This window comes from Notechis scutatus, chromosome 14, assembly GCF_049901735.1.
Source record: "Notechis scutatus isolate UNSWTSFEM ecotype Mainland chromosome 14, rNotScu1.2, whole genome shotgun sequence".
NCBI lineage: Eukaryota > Metazoa > Chordata > Lepidosauria > Squamata > Elapidae > Notechis > Notechis scutatus.
The window spans coordinates 10,017,611-10,039,487 of NC_142022.1; the positions used below are offsets into that span (position 1 = coordinate 10,017,611).

The 21,877-nt window shown below is 42.2% G+C and overlaps 2 long non-coding RNA genes across 2 annotated transcripts; both read left to right on the top strand.

The window, feature by feature from the left end:
- The first annotated feature begins 601 nt into the window (after positions 1-601).
- Positions 602-1,747, top strand: LOC148129555 (uncharacterized). The gene is made up of 3 exons (XR_015745300.1): positions 602-660; positions 1,001-1,199; positions 1,272-1,747. It is a non-coding gene; the product is annotated as an uncharacterized LOC148129555 (long non-coding RNA).
- Positions 1,748-12,967: 11,220 nt separating this feature from the next.
- Positions 12,968-15,531, top strand: LOC148129556 (uncharacterized). Its single transcript, XR_015745372.1, has 2 exons — positions 12,968-13,055; positions 14,371-15,531. It is a non-coding gene; the product is annotated as an uncharacterized LOC148129556 (long non-coding RNA).
- Positions 15,532-21,877: the final 6,346 nt, after the last annotated feature.

Here is a 21,877-nt window from a genome sequence, read left to right on the forward strand (position 1 = left end):
TTATTTCCCTCTTTGTCTTCTTCTTCTTCCTCCTCCTCTTCATCACCTACTACTTCTTCTTCTTCCTCTCCCAAACATTTTTGATATTTTGCCAAAGTATTTTCAGATCACTCTTTAACCTCCGCCCCCTCTTCTTCCCCCAAAAATCCTGGTCAAGGAAGGACAGTCTTGCAGAAGGATATTTTGACCAACATGTGAATTTCAAAAATCACCCAGCATTCACTCTTAACAGAGTTTGACCATCTCAGGAGATGAAGACTGAAAAAATGGTCCTGGATTGATGATATATAAGAAGACCAAAGAGGAAATAGTTGAGTTAGAAGACCTCAGTGATGGTGGCCATCACATTTGACTTCATCACTCAAACTCGTCACTCTCTGAAGGAAAATTGCACACCCTCATTAAGTCGGACATGTTTTCAAAACAGGGTGTTTAATTACTGAAGAAAAAGAGCTAAAAATCACACAAGTCCATTTGAGGAAGATCTCTTGATGACAAGAGGGGTGTTGAAGCTGCATGAGTCTTCAGTCACTCACGTTGACTTCCTGGGTAGGTTAGAAGTAGAAGGACCTCAATGGGTATAAAAAGACCAGATGCGGCTCTGGATCCAACAAGCGTTCCTCTCCTCCTGCCTGAACAGAGTTCACACTTCGTCTTTGGGTAAGTTGACTTCGGGATGGTTGTCTCTTGAGCAGCGGGCAAAGTGGTGGATCTTCCTCGGGTTTGGCACAGAAGGAAGGAGCCTGACCTCTCTTTTTGGCTCTGGTGGACCAGGATAGGGAACCAAACATAGCTTTCCTTTGAATTTTGTAAGAAGGGAGGTTGTAAGGAGGGGGAAAAAGGAGAGGAAAAGCATGGATGTTGGGGGAAGACATGTCTTCTCCTGAAGATGGAGAGATCCTTCCACTGGAGATCATTAGTTTTATTCTTCTGAAGGATCCCCAGGGCCAGTTTTGGTGATTGAGGAAGAGATTTCCATGGGCTTTTTCTTTTCTTCCAGACCACCCCACAAAAAACCAACTCTACAATGCAGCAGAGCAAGCAGCCTCAAGGATTCCCCCCAATGGGCCAGACCACCAACCAATGCAAAGGACCAGCTGTGCAACAGAGCCAGTGCCAGGATTCGGCACCATCCCAAAGCCAGAGCTCGGGAGTGGCCCAGGTCCAGTCATCTGGTATGAGCCAGATGCACGGAAGCGGTGTGAGCCAGATGCAGGGAAGCGGTGTGAGCCAGATGCAGGGAAGCAGTGTGAGCCAGATGCAGGGATCAGGGGTGACCCAGATTCAATCCTCGGGGTTTGTCCAGAGCCATCAAACTGATCTGGGCCAGAGCCAGGGATCTGGCATCAGCCAGTGCCAGGGATCAAGTGGAGGCCACTGCAAGGGATCCCCCGTGGATCAGTGCGGCTGCTCACCTGTGAGCCAGGGCAAGGGATCAAGTGGAGGCCACTGCAAGGGATCCCCGTGGATCAGTGCGGCTGCTCACCTGTGAGCCAGGGCAAGGGATCAAGTGGAGGCCACTGCAAGGGATCCCCCGTGGATCAGTGCGGCTGCTCACCTGTGAGCCAGGGCAAGGGATCAAGTGGAGGCCAGTGCAAGGGATCCCCCGTGGATCAGTGCGGCTGCTCACCTGCGAGCCAGGGCAAGGGATCAAGTGGGGGCCAGTGCAAAGGATCCCCCGTGGACCAGTGCGGGAGCTCCGATGTCCACCAGGGCAAGGGATCAAGTGGAGGTCAGGTTAAGGGATCCCACGTGGACCAGTGCAAAGGCTCCAAGGGCAAGTACTAAGGATCCGCTGAAGGTGCAGAACACACTGGGCACTGCCAATCTGACCACCAAAGATCCAGCCTGTGCTAAGGGTGCTTAGCCTACTCATCACTCCAGAGGAACCAAGCTACCATAAATGGACTTTGGAAGTCTCCAATCTTCTCTCTGGCATCCTCGACCTTCACTTGCCTCTCTACTCTTCTGGTTCATCTGATTCGATGCCAAGCTTTCCAGCCAGCCTCGCATTATGTTCTCCAACCTGCTCCAAGAGCCTGGACTTGTCCTCTACCTTCTCTGTCATGCTGTGCAACCTGTTTGCTTTTCTATATGGTCCCAACAAGGCCAGTTGTCAATAAATCTTTCTCCAAGCACCCTGGAGTCTCTCATGTTGACTTGGTTGGTTGGAAACAGGGAGGGCTTGGGAGAGCTGACGTACAACAAGCATTGTCAGCTGCCACCTTTACGCTTGCTTGTGCCCCGCTACCATGTGGTGACAGTCTACCTTGAACACTGGGGAGGGCGGATGCTTAAGGGGAAAGTGAAAGTAACGGTTGTATGTCCCCAAGAAGCTGCCTCAAGGTCACCCAGCTGGGAGAAGAAAGCAGCTGCATAGTACCAACCTACACTTCAAGCAATGGTGGTATGCTACCGGTTCGACAACCGGTAGTAAACCGGTAGTAAAAATCATTAGGGTCAAACTGGTAGTAAAAAAAAAAAGGCTCTGATCAGCTGAGAGGATAAAAGACCAAACAGCACATGGGAAGGTGGGAGGGTCACTCCTAGTTTTTCATTTCTTCATCCTCACAGCTGATTGGTTTGTTAGGGGCACTCACATGTGCATGCATAATCGCCCACTGAACTGGTAGCGACTAAGGTAGGATCCCACTCAGGGGTGGGATTCAACCGGTGTTAACAACCGGTTCGGTGAGAGTGCATTTGGTGCATTTTGCGCAGCGGTTGCGCAGCGTTCGAAAAGCCTCTGCTTTTTCCTGCTTTTTCAACTTCAGATGGGCCGCGCAAAACAGCTGAGCTTGAAAAAGCAGGAAATAAAGGATAGCCAAGAGCCCAGACAGGCAGGTGGGCCAAACAGACGACCAGAAAGTCGTTGCAGCAAACCGGCTTGGTGTCAGCTGCTCTACGGAGCTACCGGTTGTATAGAACCAGGCCGAACCGGTAGCGTCCCACCCTTGATCCCACTACTGGCTTCAAGTGACCCTTTCTGAAAACATCTTGCTTGAGCCCAATTCGCTCCTGGGGGAGCAGGGGATCTCGGGGTCAGGAGGCAGTTAAGGGAGGGGAAAGTTTAACTAAGGGGTTTGGGGCACACGATTCTCAGTTCTGGCTTTGCGATGCTGCCTTACATTTGACTTCTGATCAAATGGGTGGCTTTCTCAGCACGTGGAACCGAGGTTTAAAGCGGCGGCAGGTTTGACAAACCTGGTTTTCCTGCTTTGACGGAGCTTGTTGTGCAGTGAAGGAAGGAAAGAAGCTTGGGTGGATACGGGAAATGAAAACGCTGCTCCCACAAATAACTTAAATTTACAACCTCATGTCAAGCTTCAAGAACGTTCTTCCCCTCCTCTGGGTTGAACTCCTGGCTCTAGGGTACACGGCCCCAGTATGTAGAGGTTCCATTTATTGATTTATTTTTGCACAGGGAGTCCTCAACTTGCAACAGTTCAAAGTTACAACGGCCCTGGGGGGGAAAAGGAGCCTATGATCATGTTCCGCACTTACGACCATTTGCAGAATCCCTGTCATCACGTGGTTTATCTTTGTATGCTGGACAACTGATTCACGTTTATGACAGTTACAGCATCCTCGGGGTCTCACGATCCCCTATTTTTTGACCTTCTGACAACGGGGAAGCCAGATTCACTTAACAACCGTATGACTAATTGAACAACCATGGCGATTCCGTGAACAAAGGTGACCAGGAATGTCTTAAAATGGAGCAAAACTCAGTTTCTCACTTAGCAGCATCCGTTTTGAGCTCAGTTGTTGGACATCAAGGACTACCTGGGATTAAAATACCTCAGGTTCATCTTTCTTTCTTTATATATATATATATATATATCAATTGTATTAATTTTCTCTTCTTTACATTTATTAATGCTTAATAAACTAAAATAATAAAATAATAGAGGTTCGTCTTTCTTCAGTCACCGAGGTTGCTTCTCCAATCAAGGTAACTTTCAAGTCTGCTCACAGTAAAATAACTTAAGGGATGGACTAGAAGAACTTCAAGGTGCCCCCCGACCTTAAGAAACTCTAGGAGTTCTTGAAAATAGTACAATAAAGAAAGATATTTCAATGAATGGAAACATGGGTTTTGTTTTTTTCCTTCCTCTGATATTCCAGACAGCTGCCAACTTTTAACCCTCTGCTAAAAAAAAAAAAAAGCTAAAACATGTTTGGACAAATCTCATCATGAAGGTGGATCCCAGCAACCTGGTTTGTTTGTTTTTTCCCCACCATCATCAGAAAAAGAAAGAAAGAAAATCTGTCAGCGTGATTTTAGCAAACGCCCCGTTTCCTTCAGGTGGCTTCCTGCTCTCTCTCCCTGGGAATAATATATGAATTTTTAAAATAATAATAATAATGGGTATCAGAGTCTCTAAAACCTGGCAGAATTAAGGTGGGAATTTACGCTTTTCTCAAGCCTGAAAAAGATCTTTTTAACAGTTGCATTTTTTTTCCCACAAGTCCTGGCTTTAGCAGGTGGTAGCCTGGCCTGTTTGTTGGGTTCAGAAGCTAAGCAGGGTCAGTCCGGGGTCGAGTTTGAATGGGCAACTTTCTGGAATTCCCACCACTGTAAGCTAAACTTTAATTTTTTTCATAAACATCCACAGAGTCACAGGAGTTGACTGGAATTTGCACGAAATTCACATATAAACAGGTAGATCGCGACTGTTTGAAGTTACCACCCAAAAAGTGACTTGTATTTATGACCGTTTCAGCAACCCCTGGTCATGTGATCAACATTCGGCTGCTTGGCAACCTGCCCTTATTTATGACGGTCGTCTGGGTCACGTGGATTGTCATTAGGGGCCTTCCCAGCTGGCTTCCAAGAATGGGGGGAAGCCAGATTCCTTTAACAATGGTGTGATTCACTTAATAGCTGAGGTGATTTGCTTCGCATCCATGGCAAAAAGGGTGTAAATTGGGTTAATTGTAATTATTTGGATGTATTTTATGAAGTCTCAGGGGATTAAAAAGTGCCATGAAAAAAAGAGAATAGTGAATTGTGCCAGAGAAAGAATTTGCTAACAGATTTTGTTGGATTTATTTATTTGATTTGATTTATTTAATATGTCAATCACTTACAAGATAAGTAAGTATAAACATGAGTAAGAATACAGGAAATAGATACGAATCAATGGGGACAATAAGACAGGGAGGGTAGGCACGATGGTGCACTTATGCACGCTCCTTACAGATCTCTTAGGAATGTGTATTCTCTCCCTTCCTTTCCTTCCTTCCTTCCTCCTGCTCCCTCCCTTCTTTTCTCTCCTCCCTCCATTCTTTTCTCTCCTTCCTTCCTTCCTCCTTCCTCCCCCCTTCCTTCCTTCCTTATTTTATTTTTTATTTTATTTATCGATTTGATTTGTCAATCGCTTACAAGATAATAGGTGTAAGTATAAACATGAGTAAGAATGCAGGAAATAGGTACAAATAAATGTGAAAAATAGGACAAGGACAGTAGGCACGATGGTACATGCACGCCCCTTACAGACCTCTTTAGGAATGGGGGTGAGGTCAATAGTGGTTAGTTTGAGGTTAAAGTTTTGTGGGGTTAGAGGATGTAACAACAGAGTCAGGGAGTGCATTCCAGGCATTGACCACTCTGTTGCTAAAGTCGTACTTCCTGCAATCAAAGTTTGGAGTTTGTATCTGTTGTGTGCTCTTGTATTGTTGTGGTTGAAGCTGAAGTAGTCATTGACTGGTAGGACATTGTAGCAGACAATTTTGTGTACTACGCTTAAGTCCAACCGTAGGTGGCGTAGTTCAATAGTATAATAATGGGTGTATAGTATAATAATAGGCTTAGTTCGATCCTATCTTCGCATCAGATTCATTTTCCCAACTCAATCAACCCATCAATTCTCGTCAACAGTGTGAATTTCATATCCGGAGTTGATTTTCTTCTTCTAAACCAGTTGAGAAATCCAGATTAAAGTAACACCTTTTTTGATTTCAACATCCGAATCAAACCAAATGATGGGCCTGAATTATCAAATCAAATCGGAGTGGATTGGATTGGGAGGGGCATCGTCTTCGTTTCGTTCTTCAATTTCAGGGCGCACATCTGACCCCCGAAGAAGCCCAAATTGTCAAGGGCAACTCATTGTGTTGCTGATTAAGATCCTAGAAGGATAATTAGAAATTAACGGTTAACGTAGGGAATGCGAGGACTCGAGTGGTAGGGACGCTGGGCAGGAAGTTAGCAAGCCCCTGTTTGAGTACCCGAGAGGGTTGAGCTCCTGGCCTTTGCTCCAACTCCCGCCAGGGATGTGAAAGGACCCCCACCCACCCAACTGGGTGCTCCCTTGGCAATGATGATGTCTTTCAACCTGGAAGGACCTCGGTGCTTCTGACACAAGTGTAAAAAAAAAAAACTAACCTTGAACCAGGGAAGAGTCTGGCTTTGCATTTTAATGAGATGAACTGAAATGCATTCATTATTCCTTTTTTTTTTTTTTGCACACCGCCGCCACATTTTGTAAGGTAGGAATGCATCACAAAAATAACACAACTCTTCAGAGATCAGATAATGCCACAAGATAAAGTCTTTATTTCTTACAAACCCAAGATTTGGGCATTTTGCTCTTTGAAGTCTCTTTTTCTTACATCGCTTTTGGTTCCTTTGCCAAAGGCATCCCTGCCTACTGCAACAGAAAATCCCGGAAACTTACACAATTTAAGGAAAGGAGACAGCCATTGAAATGAGAGAAGCTCAAACATCTGGAGACTTGGAAGAATTGAGAGGTCTTGAACATCTGGAAACTTGGAAGAATTGAGAGATACCTGAACATCTGGAAACTTGGAAGAATTGAAGGTGCTCGAACACCTGGAAACTTGGAAGAATTGAGAGATGCTCAAACATCTGGAGACTTGGAAGAATTGAGAGATGCTCAAACATCTGGAGACTTGGAAGAATTGAAGGTGCTCGAACACCTGGAAACTTGGAAGAATTGGTGGATGCCTGAATATCTGGAAACTTGGAAGAATTGAGAGATGCTCGAACATCTGGAAACTTGGAAGAATTGAGGGATGCTCAAACATCTGGAAACTTCAAAGAAATGTTCCCCTAAACCAAGTACACGAAGAGGACAGAAAAGGTGAGGGAGGAGGTCCATATTGAGCTATTATGGGATGCTTTTTCATCATGGGGACTTTTTCAACAGCCTTTATTTACAGCACGGGTCAGGGCACTTGCAATCACATGGACAAACTCCCTGCGGTTTGACACAGATGCTGTCAACAGCTGGTCCTGCGCACTTCGGAGCACATGGGGGAGGGCAAACAGGGACGCAGGCCTCCCCGACAACTTTAACACTCGGGGTTGCACAGATGGGCACATCACAAGGACAGGCCGGCACACACACTTTGCATTGTGTAGCGCATCCCTTTCCGCAGACGGGTGGTGGAAGGCAAGGCTGCTTGCACTGCTGGTATGGATAAGACATTATCCTTTTCTTTTAAAAGAAAGACCAATCTGTGAAAATAAGTAGAAGAAACATCATTCCTGGTTGGCACATCCTCAAAAGACCTCAGACACTCATGAAGGTAGCTTAAAAGGACATCAAGTTGATGAGAAATATTATCTAAAGATCTGAACCCAGCCAGAAGTTTTCATCTCCAGAACTTCAGCTCTGCTTTGATAAGAACAAATCTGCTTGTTACTCCAGGATTCATTTCAACTCTTCTCAAAACAGTGACCTTAGATTTCTTTCCACCCTTAAGGGACCTGTTCTCCTGAAAATATTGATCTGGGACATCGTGTCTTGTCCTTTTCCCTTTCATCTTCTGTCTGGTGGGATTTCCATTTAAATCCACTTCAGAACCAGCAAGAATAGCCTCAAGAAACATCATTCAATAAGAAATACATTTACCTACTGGAGAATTTTCTTGGTAGCAAACAATTACAGGTCACCATTAGCAATCTTCTCAAATGTAACTGTCCATCCTAAAGATGGATTAAAAGAAGATGCAGGACCATCCCGACAGTTTCCTAGAACCCATAATTTCATCCAGTGATGATCAAAATCAACACACTTTGGGCTTACCTAAATCAGTGCCAATCGCCAAGTTGAGAAGAAACACCATCCACAACCCAGAACCTCTTTTTATACCAGTTGGTTGAAAATGAGTGCCAGAAAGGAAGCATCTTAAGTGTGAAGAACTTGCGGTGATGGGGTTTTTTTTCCCCCCGAGATGACTTCAGGATGTTACACCTACATAATGTTTAAATTGCTAGTTGGAAATAATTATTCCAATACCTTTTCTTTGTAATTGAATGGAGATCTCCCTGTCTTGAGGGCTCTTGGTCACCTGAGCTTACTTTGAAGTCAATCCCTGGAACGTTACAAGACCTGATCTTCGCTCTCCCTATCAGCCGCTGAAAAGTGCGATTCTCAAAGGAATCTGATCCAAGTCAATTAGCTGATTTGCAAATTGCCCAAGGAAAACGGGGAATAAACGCATTTTGAAGACAACTGAGAGACATTTCCGGACAAGAATATTTGAAGGACTGCCACAAAGAAGAGGAAGCCAACTTATTTTCCAAAGCACCTGAAGGCAAGACAAGAAGCAACGGATGGAAACGAATCAAGGAGAGAAGCAACCTAGAACTAAGGAGTAATTTACTGACAATGAGAATCATTAATCCATGGAGCAGATTGTGTCCAGAGGTTGTGGGTTTCTCCATCACTAGAGGTTTTCCAAAAGAAACTGGACAGCCAGTTGTCTGAAATGGCATAGGGTCTTTTGTTTAAGCAAAGGTTTGGACTAGAAGACATCCAATGTCTCTTCCAATTCTTATTATTTGGTTATTGTGTTGAAGAAATGTCATGGAGAAGAGACAAATTAAGAGCACGAGGGAGGAGAAGAATGTCAGGCTTGTACAGTCAAAAATTGGGGTGGTTGTGATACCAATGGATGGATCAATAAACTGAAATAATCTAAACTAAATTAAACTAAATTGGATTATGCTAAATTATATTGAGCTAAACTAGATTAAACTAAATTAAACTAAACCGGATGAAACTAAACTGCATTGAGCTAAACTAAATTAAACTAAACCAGCTTGAGCTAAACTAGTTTAAACTAAACTAAATTAAACTAAACCGGATGAAACTAAACTGCACTGAGCTAAACTAAATAAAACTAAACCGGATGAAACTAAACTACACTGAGCTAAACTAAATAAAACTAAACCAGCTTGAGCTAAACTAGATTAAATTAAACTAAATTAAACTAAACTGGATGAAACTAAACCAGATTGAGCTAAACTAGATTAAGCTAAATTAAATTAAACTAAACTGGATGAAACTAAATTAAACATTGAGCTAAACTAGATTAAAATAAACTAAGCATTTGGTTAAACTGGGAGATCCCTGTTTCCCATTGTTTGACATCTGAGGGAAAAATCTTGACATGTCAGCAAAGGAGCACCACGTGCGCACCACAAAGGAGAAATACTGAAGTACCCACAACAGAGGATTTAAATTAAAATTCGTAACTGCTGCAAAGGCGTTCTTTGTCACTTCTTTAATTATCCGTTTCTTTGTTAGCTGTTTTCCTTACTTTTTCTTTTATCTTTTTTCCCTTCCTCTAACTTTTCTCTTTTCATAGTTTTGCTCTGGCTAATATATTTTTCAATAAGCATTGTGTTTTGTTTTGTTTTTTAAAGGAAAAGAGAGAGAGGAGGGAAGGGGGGAAATGCCACACTGCCTTTTTAAGTGTCACAAATTGCTCAATTATGTGGGACCTTCTCATGTTCCTAATGAACCCCCAAAACGTGTCTTCTGCCTGACCCAAAGAGGTTGAGGGTTGGGTGAGGCTCGGTTGGTGACAGGGACAGGATTAAACAGAAGTCAAACCTCTAAACTGTTCATTAAGAGGAGAACATTTGATGGCTTAGCAGAACTAAAACAAAAGGGCGGGCGAGGATTACATGATAAAGAGATTTTAAGAAACTTGTTTGAGGCTTACAGGAAATCAGGATAAGAACAGGGTGTTATCTTCAACCCTTTCGTTCTGGAATGATTCTGCAAGAAACACATTGTTTGAAAAAGAGACTTTGATAATTTGACGTACAGCTGTGCTCCCAGGGGTTTCTCAAGCACCTGTCTTACCAGCTGTACATGATGTTCAAACGTCTCCGTATATATCAGTATATCGTTCAGATATACTAATACCCCCCTGCACAAATGTTCAGACAACTGGTCATCTGAACGTGTTGGGGTTCTCCTGAACAGGTTGTCAAAGGGTCACTCAAGGGTGCTCATTCACAGCAGAATCCACTCCACACCTGGGTTGTGGTTGTAGGATGTAATCCTATTTAATCCACCCCCTTGAAAACATATGTTTTTGCAACCTCAACATTTGGGCTGTATGCTAAGTGTGGGCAGTTGACATAGGTGTGTTCAGTTGACTTAAAATGTAAAGAATTAGCTTCTTGGTGCCTTGTATTCATCTTGAGATGGTTTGGACCAGGCCCCACAGGAAGGAATTCACTTTCACCCCCTTTTGATAAGGGAGATTTGAGCAATTACATCTCATCTCGGATTCTGTGTTCTATAATGACCTCCAGATCGTTCTTCTCAACCTCTGGGGTCAAAATGGACAGACACTGCCAAGGTGGTCCATAGCACCATTGGTGGTCACCACTTCCAGGAAAATCCCAAAACAAAGTAACCATCCACAAGAATTTGGTTCATGGGACCCTCAAACTTTTGGAGTCAAGTCGTTCCACTGATTAATTGTTCTCACTGTCAGTAAACTCCTCCTTAATTCCAGGTTGCTTCTCTACTTGATTAATTTTCATATGTTGCTTCTTGTCCTGCCTTCAGGTGCTTTGGAGGATAGCTTGACCCTCTTCTTCTTTGGGGCAGCCCCTCCAGTAGTGGAAGACCACTTCCATGTCAGAATACAGAATAACAGAGTTGGAAGAGACTATGGACATCTTCTAGTCCAGAGGTTACCAACCTTTTGGACCTCAAGGACCACCAAACTCATAATTTTAATCCCGCAGACCACTAATATGAATTTTGACTGAAGGTGGCTTGCTGACATTGGTGGGAAAGTTGGTCCCATATTCCAGAGCTGCAGTAGTCACAGGATTGGCCTTTTGGTCGTCCCGGAGCAGCTGCTCCTCCACCCGGGTGCACCGGCCTGCCATGGACTGGAAGAGTTGCTCCAGGATGACCAAAGGGCCAATCCTATGACTACTGCAGCTCTGGAACATGGGAACAACTTTCCCACCAACGTCAGCAAGCCACCCCGGGACGGATTTTCCTCCCCCGCCATTGGCCTTACCTTCCAGTTCCAGCTTGTGTGGCTCTACTCAAGGTAAGGTTTGCACACGGCTGAAGGGTACCATTCCAGACAAAACATTGTCGAATCTCTTCTTAAAAACCTCCATTGTTGCGTTTCCAGCTTTCCTTACCGTTAGTAAAACAGGGGTGAATGGCAACTCACCCAGGAACAATTCAAGCTTATTAGATACTATCTTGTCATAAATGTTCCATCATCCTTTAATTACAAACGCACAGCAATATTTCCTAGCTGTTATCAAATAACACAACAGTTTTATAGTTTTGGTGATCCTCTTAATCAAATCAAATGAAAAATTTTATTACGAGTCCCGAGGTCAGATAACGCTGCCGTAAAAATGCATAAACCTTTAACGAATCAATCTGAAAAGTAGATATAAAGTAGACATAAAATACAGTAAAATTACACAAAATAAACACCTCTTTATAATGTTAACCCTTTTCAGGGGAATGCTCGGAGGGAAAAGGATAGCTATCAAAAACACAGAACTCAAAAAAAATCTATGCGATGGATTATTTTATCCAACTGATGTAAAGGAGAAAAACAATAGAAGAAGGGGGGAAATTACACTGAATTAGAATGAGTTTGAAGAAAGTTTGAATGCGAGAAACAAACATTTATTTTGCCTCCAGGATTCTAGCAGTCTTAGAAAGGATCTTCTCTCTAGGTTTCTTTCCTTTGGCCCATTATTTTTTAATTGGACCGAATCTATTGTTGTGATCTTCCATGTTGTGAGTCAAAGTTTTCCAAAACCAGCTGAGACAGGAAGCGCTCCATAATTGCATGTCTCAGAACACCTGAATGTGAAGCCACAAAGGTATTCAATAATAAATATTAAATGGAGAAATGCAAGATTCCAGTCCTCTTTGTCAGAGTGTTCCTGAGAATTTAGTCGGGTCATCAGTGATACTTAATTAATACGTCACCCTACAACTACAGCACCCATCCCATGTGTCACTTAACCACTTAAACAATCAAGAGGCAAAAAAAATGTGTATGGATTTCCATCTTAATGGAACCTGCTCATAGTAATCAGCTTCAAGGTGTTGAACTTAATGTGATTTGTGAGCTCCTTTCCTCTTAAATAAATAAACTAAATATTTTTGGTCAGATTCTTATGACTCTAATGGTGAAACGGGCATTTTTTTCCAAATTGAACAAAGTCTTTTTCTTTTTTCTTTCTTTTTTCCTCCTAAGAAAATGGTCTGGTTTGAAGAAGGTGTAGGACACGTTTAGGGCAAAATTGTAGAACGTTGGGAAAATGTGGACCTTTCCGAAATGAACAGAGACCAAACTTTGGGAAGAGTTGAGAACTATCTCGGGTCTTCTTCTTGGAATCCCAAAATTTGAAAATTGGGGAAGGGGTGTCACTATCCCACTATGTGGGCAGAAGTCTACATTCCTTTGTGGCATCCTTCAGATACTGAATCAACAAAGTAACAAATTAATAGATCAGGAGATAAATGTTGTTTTTCTCTATTTTTTCCTCCTCCGGAGTCAGAAGAACGGGTTCCTTTTAATTTGTCTGTTGCCAGCAGCATTTAAACAACATTTTTTAATGATAACTTGAGGAGTACTGTTCCAGGAAAATCTGTGGGATTGGACTTTTTTTTTCCGCATTGTGTGGTATCACCATGACGCTGGAAGAAGAGTATATAAGCGAACGCCTTGTGGTTGAGTTTCAAAGCACCAGACTTGTCTTTCTTTCAACTTGGGAAGGTTAGAAGGTAAGTCCACTTTTTATATCTGGGCATCAGTCTCGTTCTCCATATGTGTTCATATTTTGTGGACATGGAGATGTTCTAAAGCAGGGATTTTGCAGCTGTGCTCGATGGACAGCGATGGTTGGGTGAGAAGTTGAAGATCTTCTGAAGAGATCTTGAGAGAGATCATGAACCCAGAAAATTTAACTCCATCACTAAAGACTTGGCTCTTGACCAGGGCTTTGAGCAGCCCTGTTCTAGGAGATTTAGGACATTAATTTTGGAGTGACAATCATGGATCATTAAGTGGAAAGAAACTTTGTATGTTGGTTTGGTTGTCAACCAAACATCTTCCCATGTTTTGGTGTTTGTGAGCATATACCCAAGAATCAACTGAAGGTAAGTCTTGTTATTAACAGCTAAATTTGTAATAGTTCAGATTTTCAAGTTCTGGGAAGGAAGTGTGAAAAGAGCTTTTAAAAAGTTTTTGAGAGGCCAAATTTGGGCCTGATCTTTCTTCTTCTAGAAGCAATATCATCTTCTGATGTTTCTTGTCTATTTCCCTCTCCAAGGCCCATTAGACAAGTGGGCATGGGAAAAACCAACATCTTGTAGTAAATTTGTAGGTGTCATTTGTTTCATTTGTCCACCTTTCATGAAAAGTAGCAATTTGTTATTTTGTCTAGTAGTTGGTATTTTACACTGAACTATAGTTAGAAGGCTCTTCCATCTCAGGGGATAAGACTGTGGGCTTGGCTGCCAAAATGGACATTGTGGATTCTCTGTATCTCACAAAATCCAAATTGGTACCTGGAAAAATAAAGAACTGGACAAAAAGAGTATAGAGAGATTGAGTTCCCCAACCTTCTTCGTCTAGACCAAATGTTAGGAAAAGCACTGGAGTATGCTGGCATTTGGCCTGATTGGAAGGTCTTCAAAACTTGAAGGCATCTCAACTTTTAAAGCCAAGTTGGGTGTTTTACTTCTCACTTGTTATCAGGAACTGGTGAATCTTCCCAAACCTGAAAGCAACTTGTGATTCAGTTGGAACAATCCATTGGGATTGACTTGAATGAGCCACTGGATTCAAGGAATCAATCCACTTGGTCCCAATTTGCCATTGGCTCTATTTCCTTCAAGCAGATCACCCCAAGAGCTTATCTCTATTTGATTCCAATTGGCGAGTATTTTGACCAAGAATGAAATTCCTCCCCACCATCGGGTCAGTTCTGGTTTGTAATTCCTCCCCCCCGCCCAAAGGTTGGCTCTTCCTGATCTCTGCAAAACAAAGGGTGGATCTTTTCCAGCTTCATCTGTCTCCATTTCTTTTCCCTCTTAGGATCTGCAAGATGAACTACGAATACTTGTTCCCAGAGTTCCTTGAAGAGGCTGAGCCCTCCTTCTTTGAAGCCAGCGAAGATATCACAATTCCTACCAAAGGGGGCACCTATTGCCCCAGGCCATATCCTCCTTATAAATGTGTTACCCCCAGACCTCGCTACTGCCGCCCCAAATATCCCTGTCCACCTCCCTGTCCACCTCCCTGTCCACCTATTAAACCTCAATATCCATCTCCATGCTATCCTTTGTATCCTCTTCCCCAATGGCCCAGACCATGTTACCCCTCCTACCCATGCCAACGTTACCCACCTCAATGGGTCTACCCCAGGCCCTTGCCCTGTGGCCCCCAGAGACCCTACTGTCCTCCCTACTGGGGGCGCCCATGCTACCCCAAATACCTGCCACAATACCCATGTGACTTCCTTGAGATCTACTAAAGAAGAAGTCATTGGTCACGTCTCACCCCTTCTACCATAGCCTCAGATTCATTCTGCCAAACCCTTTCCTCGGTCGAACGTCTTGACCTCTGTTCCTGGGTACCTTCTGGATTTTCCACCCCAAGTTCTATTTTTGCTTGCTTTTTTGTTTGTTTTTTGTTATTTCCTTCCGAGGCCAACCATGAGGTCCCCCGGCCACCTCAAGGCCTTCAAGAGCCCCCATGAGGTGGAGCTGCATTAGGTTTCTGCCGATGGAAGAATTGGGTATGTTCGGGCATGGTTTGAGAAAAGGAGGCAAAGGAGAAGGAGTTGAAGGAAGAGAAGGAAGAGAAGAAAGGAAGAGAGGATGTGATTTGGAATCATCCCATCCAAGGGAAAACTCAAGGAACTGAAAGGACTCCAAAGACAACATAGGACTGGGAAACCAAGGACTATAGCAATTGCTTGTTTGAAGCATCCACGCCCAACGAGTGAGAAGAAACTATTTGGGGGGGTTGGAAATCCACATTTATTTTAAAGCCTATTTTTAACTCATTGTACCCTATTCTGGGAGGGAGTTTGATTTCTTGTCTCTTCTGAATGCTGGGGATTGGCTGAATTTGTGAATCTCATGGCCTCTTTTTGCCTGCATGTTACCCCTGCTAAATTATCTGAATAACCCACTATCTGCTCTTCAAAGGTGTCCTTTGTCATCAATAAAATCTGCTTTTCTCTGCATAAAACTTCTTGTGGTATTTGACACATTTGTCCAATGGCTTCAGTTCATTATGTTCCTCAATCCATTTTCTCGAGGGATCAAAAGTCCCAACAAAGACTTGGATCAATTCTATTTCATTCCAAGAGCGTTTAGATAACATTTACGTTACAATCAGAGCATAAAACGTTGAGTTCCTTCAACCTTCTGTTGCTAGGAGGAGATTCTGCCCTCCAAGATGGAGGTCGGCTCTCTCTCTACTTTATGAAAAATTCTTCATATGTTTATCTGCTTTCCATGTTAACATGGAGGACTTCAGAAATGTTGGGTAAGTTTTCACTGATTTAAAATTGAGTTGAGTTTGGAGTCTCTGGATGCTTCCATTGGATGCTACCCAGCTTCATTCAAATCAGACCAAATAACTGTATCGTGGTCATTAACCAACAGAAACCCAGTTTAATTAATAAGTATGTAAGGGGAAGTTTAGTCTTGGTGGCTTCATAGATGCTTTCGGGAAGTTTCTTTGACAGTACTCCATTTCCTGGTCTAATCTAGAACCTGGAGTTTTCAATAACAAATTAACCAGATATGACCTTGTTTAGATTCTCAGATCAAACAAACCCACTACCTCCTGAGAATAAAAAGGAGTTGAATGGTTGGGAGGAAAGCAAAGAACAGGGGATTGATGAGGACCATGGGTCCATAATGAATTGGGGGTTCTAGATCAACCTTGCAAGATGTAGGTTTTCTAGGCGAGAGAATCCATTTCAGACTGATGGAGACTCTTAAGGGGACCATCCTTCCTTCTTTAAAAGGCCAAATAGTTGCAAACCTACCCTTTCCCAGGAGGTAAACAAGCTATGGTGCTTTCCACCATCACCCCTTTTTGCTTCACAAAGATGTTCTTCACCCAGCTAATGCTGGATTTCAGATTATCTTTTCAGTTCCTACTGAATTACTCTTGACCTTCGAAGGTTCTTCTTGACCAGGGTGACACCAGTAAACCCAAGTGAGATGTGTGCACCTTATTGATATCTCCTGCTCTATAATTGACCCACCATGCCCCGCAAATAACTTTTCAGAAAAATCACAGATGGGCCAAGGATGGATATTGCAAAAGTTTATTGCAGTCAAATAAATTAAGAAGTAGCTTCAGCCTAGACAATTAATACATCAGCCTAGACAATTAAGGAGTAACAAAAAGAGCTAAAGGAGGGGGGAATGGCAGATCTTTTGGAAGATCTTCAGATGTTTTGGAAGCCCCCTCCCCAGATCCTTCTAGATAAGATTGCAGAAGAGGTGAGACCGATGGAAGCCAAGAGATGAGATGGAAGTGTGGCAGATGCAGGCGTTGGGTCATCCTCCAACCAGCAGTGATCCATGTAGATGTTTCCATAATGTGACAGCTTCTTATTGCTGGCATGATTTGGGGTTTTGAGGACAAGGATGACAAGAAAGACACCCAGGCTTCTGGGGAGGAGTACAAGGCTTGGGAGACAGACAGCAAGTACTATGCGTTTCTGGAGGATTCAGAACACAACAGTTTTTGGGAAGACATTGTTTCTGAGGTTCTTGGGGTGTTGAGAAGGTGCCGCATTGCTTTTTCTGCTGTTGGTCCTTAGAAGACATCTTTCTAGGGTTTAACAGAGAAGAACATGTTTTTAGTGGCTGATTTTTAAAGGTCTCTGTAACTCACCTCATGCCAAGTTTGAAGGTCAACCAGGAGAACTTCAAGTAAAAATACAAGAAGGTTGAGAGGTCAAAGATGGAGATACTTGAGGAACGATAACTCATAGCAGATAAAATTCACTCTCTGAACTGTGGGTTTACAACCAGTAGCACTAAGGCTTCCCCTGCCCTCAGCTTCAATTCTTCTGGTCTTCAACCAAATTTGACCCTCCCATCAACCCAGCACAAGGAACTGACTCTAGTCCGTTGGTTGAGAAAGGCAGAAAATGAGGACGCTTAACCTGATTATTGAATCACTCTATTTATATAATCCATTGAATCATATCATAAGAAGACAGCTGAAGATGGAGAAGTTCAAGAAAGAAGAAAAATACAATCTGATCTTAGCAAAAGGATCTAGGTTAGTCTTGGTTCTTCAGTTGAACCTTCTAAAGAGGTTGAAACCATAATATGTCTAGCTGGGATTCTCAAACTACTCTTGTTGACAAAGGTTAGGTGCTCCTGACCAATAGAAGTTCTCTGAGATATCTGGATATACTTTCTTTCTAATCACTACCTGAAGATAATGGGTACGTTCAAACCAGAGACCATCTCCATTCAAAGATGCAGCTTAGAAGAGAAGAACTTACCAGATTCACCTGCACGTACCGTGTCTGCAAAGCGATATCGGATTGATTGAGGATGATTAGATGCCTATGACTTTTATAGAGGACCAGCAAACTTGATTTGTGGGAAATAAATACCAAAGGAATTAGATAAGAAGCAAGCTAGAAGAATTGTTGTATTGAGTCAGCTCCATAACTTGTTTTATCTCCTTCTTTACATAATATACTCAGACTTGGTCTCCACATTTCTCCACCCTTCCTGGCCCATGAATATGGACCCTGTTCCTTCTCTTTCCCCTGACGTCAGAATTTTTACACACAAATTGGAGGAGTAAATTAGGTTGCCAAAGCAGATTGGTTTTTAATTTGGCATGGCTTTGGGTACTAGTTAAGAGGGGTGGCATTGCATAGAACATCTGGTTGGCTGGGCACAAAATCTCCTCTTCTGGTTGGCCAAATATGGAAGTGCTTTCCATCTCAAACACCCAAGGACTAGACCCTTTGCCATTCAACTTCCCTCTCCCGCAAAAACAGTCAAGAGTGACATCCGGTCACTGAAAAAGTTTCTATGCTTGGGACCATATCTGGACCACATCAGAACATCTGGGCAGTCAGAAGAAAATGGTTCTTTTCTGCCAGGTCCTACCTCAGATGTCCACAACTCTATTTTTGATGGACACCTTAGATGTCCATGACTCTTATTTTTGGTGACACCTTGATGTCCATGACTCTTATTTTGAGTGGACACCAGACTTGAAGAGTTGAGCCCCCTCCTCTTAAAAATGATAAAACGGATGGCCCTCCAATCGTAATTATTATTATTTTTTTGCTCTTGCAGCTATCCTGTCTCAAAGAAGGAAGAAAAAAAAGCATGAAACGATTTCCTTAATAAATAAATCATAACAAATACATTTTAAAATCTTATCTCCGCAGAATGCTATCTCAGGCTAAATAACAATGCAATTAACTTTCCATCGACCGTGAGGCCTCCCACAAGATTGCTCTGGTTCATTAAAACCTAGCCTCGCAAAGGTTGTCTCATTTGGGTGACCTACCCAGGTGAGGCATTTGCTTTTTAAAATAAGACAAAATCAGATGTTGTCAGGTAGGTTTGCTGAAACGGTTGTACATCTCATTAACTGTTTCCTGTCTTGAGTGGCTTGATTGCACTGCGTCAACTGTATTCTGTATTTATGAGTCTGGGCGTGTGTGAGAGAGAAAGAGAGCATCTGAAGGAGAAGGAAAATATAATTAAATTAATTTGAACCGCAGTCTGGACATTGTCCTCTTTCTTTCTTTCTTTCTTTCTTTCTTTCTTTCTTTCTTTCTTTCTTTCTTTCTTTCTTTCTTTCTTCTTTCTTTCTTTCTTTCTTTCTTTCTTTCTTTCTTTCATGTTGTGTTCTGATTTTCTGGTTGATTTCTTGATGATTGCATAGAGATCGATAAATGGTGCTAAAGATAGATAGATAGATGGATGGATGGATGGATGGATGGATAGATAGATAGATAGATAGATAGACAGATGATACAGATAGATAGATAAATAATAGATAGATATTAGATAAATAACATATATAGATGATAGGTGACATATATAGATCATATATAGATGACATAGAGAGAGAGATTAGATAAATGACATATATGGATGATAGATAATTAGATAAATAAATGACATATAGATGATGATAGATGATAGATTATAGAGATAGATGAGATAGATATAGATAGATGATAGATTAGATAGATAGATAGATTAGATAGATAGATAGATGGATGGATGGATAGATAGATAGATAGATAGATAGATAGATAGATAGATAGATAGATAGATAGATAGATAGATAGATAGATAGATAGTAGAGATAGAGATAGAGATAGATAGATAGAGATGATAGATTAGACAGACAGTCAGATAGATGAGATAGATAGATAGATAGATAGATAGATAGATAGATAGATAGATAGATAGATAGATAGATAGATAGATAGATAGATAGATAGATTAGATAGATAGATAGATTAGATAGATAGTTTGGATAGGCAGGCAGAGATGACATCTAGATGACATATGTAAACATATATTTCAATCATTGTATTTAAAAAGGATTCTACAGAGTTAAAAGACTAGGGAAACAAGAGAGTGAGAATGAGTTGAGGAAAAAAGTAAAACATATCTAAACAAGCAAATTCCAATCTTTGCTGCTGTTACTAGCATAATTATTACAGATTCCATCATCCTAAATTACATCATCCTGATTCTGTTCTTCCCATAATCCATCCTTTGTACTCAGTAATTCCCAGAATCACCTGTTCATTTTTGACCCTGTTCAGCAAAAACTCCACCAAGGTTTTTCAGTCTTTTATAATAATATATATATATATATTGCTGCTTCCCAAATCTGACAAGACTCTTTAGGCATTTCTGTCAGTTCTTCCATCTTCACCATTCTCGATCTCGTGGAGGAGTAAATGTGGAAGGACGAGTATTTTGCAAAACGTGGGGTGCATAATAGCCTCGCGGCTCTTCTTAACTTTAAAATAACTTGGTTTTGGGAGGGAGATTGAAATTGCTCAGGATTTTTAGGGGTGAGAAGTGGGAATAAAATAAACCAGTGCTCTAGGGAAAAGGGCTTTTGTCTGGCAAATGGAATGGATGCATATAAAAGGTAGTTCTAGGAAACAGAGCCAACAATTTATTCCCTATATCCAAAATAACAATAATATATAGGAATTCTTGCCTGAAAATATATTGCTTGGGTCATTTTTTCTTACTATGGTTGGGCACACAGCCAGGTGTTTAGACCTGATTTTGGTAATTTAATGCCTCAGATACCTCTGGAAAGGGACAGGTGCTGGCTACGTCCCCCCCCCCCCCAGGTTTGGTGTCTCGTTATTTACTGACACAGAAATGAAACCTACAACTTCCTGCTTGTGTACAAAATGATGCACGCCTGTGTTGTGTTTTTTTCTGCAACCAATTTCGTGCCGAAGGGCCTGGCGATTTGGAGGATGGGCCACTAGGTGGCGCTGCAGTGCCAAATAATAACCTAGAACGAGGAGGAGGCCAAAATTAAGCAAGGTTTAATCTGGGGTGTAGATTGCAGCGGTAGGCAAGGAAGTAGCTGCAAAAAGAGGCAGGGAGAGTGGGGGGGAGAGAGGGAGAAGGAGAAAGAAGAAAGGAAGGAAGGAGGGAGGGAGGGAGGGAGGGAGGGAGGGAGGGAGGGAGGGAGGAAGGAAGGAAGGAAGGAAGGAAGGAAGGAAGGAAGGAAGGAAGGAAGGACCAGAAAGAGAAAGAAACAATTTGTGCCTTGTAAATTTGCAGTCTATGCAGGGTCTTGTTTCCAAAATACAACATTTAACTCTTGTACAATGTTTAACTCCATAGAGTAGCAGGGTATTTCAGAGGGGGAGAAGGTTGGATTGGATGAATCTGAACCCCAAAAGTTGATCTTGTAATAAGGGTTCTTGGTAGAGTCGGACTTGAAATATTTCAGCTCAGATTCTCCCTTGATTGTGGAATATGGACACTGCTTTTCCCCAAACCTCCCTTGCAGGGTTGTTGTTAAGGAGCAATTTAGGGCCACAGAGGCCACGGGTGTGAAGGTAGGAGAGAAAAGACATCGTAAATGAATTAAACATACATCAAGGAGGGAAAGAAAACAAAGAGTTAAGTATTGCTATGAAAACAAAGTTTATTTGATACAACTTCACACCCAAAGCCAGCAGAGGAGAAAAGAGGAGAGAAGGTGCCCCACTGCAAAAAAAGGTCATAAAAGTATAAAAACTACGACTGTCGTGAGTTACGACCGTGATGGGCAGACTCCATTATGGTCATAACTCAAGGACTACCTGTACAAGATGACAGAACAAAATGGCAGTTTGCCAACGTTAATCCCTCATACATTTCAAAAACTTGAAAAATCGGAAGCAGAAGCGTTGCATTTTGAATCTCAATTCCCAGCATTGAATCTCCATTACGTACTTTTCCTGTGTTGTTTGTTTGTTCTGCGTTCTGCATGCTGTTCTCTGTACAGCAGTCGGCATTCTGCATCTTGTTCTGCATTCTGCATGTTGTTC